Source organism: Littorina saxatilis, linkage group LG9 (assembly GCF_037325665.1).
Source record: "Littorina saxatilis isolate snail1 linkage group LG9, US_GU_Lsax_2.0, whole genome shotgun sequence".
Classification (NCBI taxonomy): domain Eukaryota; kingdom Metazoa; phylum Mollusca; class Gastropoda; order Littorinimorpha; family Littorinidae; genus Littorina; species Littorina saxatilis.
In genome coordinates this window covers 59,672,456-59,675,669 of record NC_090253.1, presented here as the reverse complement: position 1 = coordinate 59,675,669, position 3,214 = coordinate 59,672,456, and positions in this window count along the sequence as shown.

The window sequence follows — 3,214 nt, the reverse complement described above, 5'->3', positions numbered from 1 at the left end:
GGAAACCAGTGCGAGTAGCTTCCCCTCTCCCATTCATCTTATCGCCTCAAAGTGTCAAAATAACACGCATGGTAAGGGAACTATTTTTTTGAAACAAGACGGTTTCTCATAATCATCAGCGCTGGGTAATAAGTTTGTTTTCCACGTTAAAGTTTGTGTCAAAATCTCATGCAACATATGGAACTTGTTACGTTTTAGCTGTTATGACTCTTGTGTCAAATTTAACAAGGGGAGGCTTCTTTCTTTAGACTGCCGCCTTCATCAAGGTGAAGATTCTGCAGACAATTATTAACTGTGCCTAAGCAATTTTGCCAGGAAAGACCCTTTTGTCAATCGTGGGATCTTTAACGTGCACACCCAAAGTAGTGTACACGGGGGGAGGGTTCGGACACCGAAGAGAGTCTGCACACAAAGTTGACTCTGAAGGCTCTTTGAGAATTAGGATTTGTGAGCTTATTGTTGCAGTATGTCACGTTTCATGTATTCACTGCAACTATACTTGTATTTACATGTACATGCATTGTCTTGCCTTGCAGACTGAAACACACACACACACACACACACACACACACTGATTAGCCACCAGTGATGTTCAGCTTAATTAATTCGCATGGGTGGGAGCCCAAAATGTTCGGCTAGGACTGAACATTTTGGAAGGCCGGGGTTTGTTTGTTTGTTTGCTTAACGCCCAGCCGACCACGAAGGGGAAGGCCGGGGTACAGGGGCTGCTAAGGCTCCGGCAGGGTGCAGGGGCAGCGCCCCGGCTTCAGTGCTGGGGGGTCTAGGGGGGCAGCGCCCCCCAGCCAAAAATGAATTTTAGCATTCAAGTTAGGAAGGGTTTAGGTGGCCTCTCCTGACTTGTAAATTTTAGAACAAACAAGCTTTTTGGAGATGCATAATACACTCAAAGGAAAAAGTTAGGGACCGCCCTTGAAAAAACCAGCTAACTTCATATGTGCCAAGTTTATAAAACCAAATGGCTGTCAGGCCGAACACACCAGTGGGTGAGCAATGCTGTGTTAGCAGGAAACTTGCTCGGGATCCACGGAGGCCTGGCTAGGGCACGAGACAGAAACTGCCAAACTGCAAAAAGTGGACCATTTTTACACTGGCGCGTGGGTATCCTTGGCACAAAGGGTCAAAAATCCAAAAAATAAGCCCTTTCAAAAATAAGGCCTTATTTTTGAAAATATGCCCATATTTTTGAAAATAAGCCCTTATTTCTAAAATAAGGCCTTATTTTCCATGATTAAGGCCTTAAATCTTTAAGCCCTTAACAAAATATGGGCATAAAAAATAAGCCAGCTTATCTAAAAATAAGGCATTACGAGAAATAAGGCCTTATTTCTGTAAGGCCTTAATAAAAATAAGGGCATAAAAAAAATAAGGGCATAAAAAAATAAGGGCATAAAAAAAATAAGGGCTTAAAAAAATAAGGCCTTATTTTTTTGACCAATCATGAAGCTGAATAGAAGTCGGCTGTGCCGCACATGCGCAGAGATTTCATAACATACATGACGAATGGGTTCAGTGATCGTGATGAACTTTTGAGAAGAATTTGTGCTGAATTTGGAAATTGCGAGAGAATTGGGGTTTCCGAATGAGGTGTATGCGCGCTCAAGGTAAGCATTGTTTACATGAAATGACTGTTTCATTTATATCAGTGTAACATCTTGATCGCTTTTGAATATCCGGATGCGCAGTAGCGATGCGCAGAAAAATAAGGGCATATTTTTTTTAAGGGCTTATTTTTTTATGCCCTTATTTTTTATGCCCTTATTTTTTTAAGGTCATAACAGAAATAAGGCCTTATTTCAGTAAGGCCTTAACAGAAATAAGTCCTTATTTCATTATGCCCTTATTTCCTTTTGGCTGTAACTATTTAAGGGCTTATTTTAGAAAATAAGGCCTTATTTTAGAAATAAGGGCTTATTTTCAAAAATATGGGCATATTTTCAAAAATATGGGCATATTTGTAAAAATAAGGCCTTATTTTTTTAAGGGCTTATTTTTTGGATTTTTGACCCTTTGTGCCAAGGATACGTGGGCAAGCCTGGGCGGGAAAGATGAAAAATTTGTTATGCACGTGCAGGGGGGATGTGTTGAGAGTGAATTGTTGTCACCAGTTAGGTTTTATAGCCCCGCGATTTTCCGCTAGCCACCATCTTCTCACTATGCCTCCCAGACCATAGACCAAATAGCCTGGACCGCCAACTCGTCACGTGACCCTTCGAGGTTACGACGCTCGACTTTCAGGGGCGCTTAGTGTCCGGTTTGAAAGGCCAGCGATTCGAAGACAGTGAAAAGAAAGCACGCTCCAGTTATTTGTGACAATGGGAGGTGACAATGAATTGGATTTTCCAAAACTCCAAACTAAACTTAACAAAACTCATAGAAAAGCATGTTCCATATGCACTTTAGCTGAGTTTATTTTAGCATTTTCAGAACTTACCTCGGCAACTTTGTCCATGTTTACAATCGACACCGGATATGACATCCCCCTGATTTCTGAAAGGCCATGTAAGCGTAGGTTCCTAAATGCGAGAAGACGCTACCTCGTAATAGAGAGAAAGAGCGGAGAGAGAGCTAGTTGGCGGTCCAGGATAAATGGTCTATGCCCAGACGAAAGGTGATCACCTTCAACAAAGCCTGGGCCATCGCATGGCTGCAAGACGGCGTAAGCAAGCGAGAAGTGGGCAGACGACTTGGAGTGTCCCATTCTGTCGTGGTCAGGCTACATCAGAAGTTCCAGGCCACCAACAGCGTCAGTTCTGGAGAGGCCCAGGTCAGGACGGCCTAAGAAGACAACACAGCGTGAAGATCGCTTCATCAGAAGACAAGCTCTGCAGCAGCGAGGCACCACTGCAAACATCATCAGGGGCCAGCTGAGGGTGGCAACAAACACCAACGTCAGCACGAAAACCATCCGCAAACGCCTGCACGAAGTTGGCCTGCGATCACGTCGTCCAGCTGTACGGCCACGACTGACAGCAGCTCATTTGGCGCTCTATCACAACCATGCCAGGTGGACACGCCAGCAATGGGCCGATGTGCTGTTCAGCGATGAGTCCCGCTTTAATCTGCACCATCATGACGGTCGGGCTCGTGTGTGGAGGCGTCAGGGTGAGCGGTACAACAACGGTCTGGTGCAGGCCGGAGAGGGTGGCCTTCGGCGGGGGCTCCATCATGGTGTGGGGGGCCTTCAGTTTTCTAC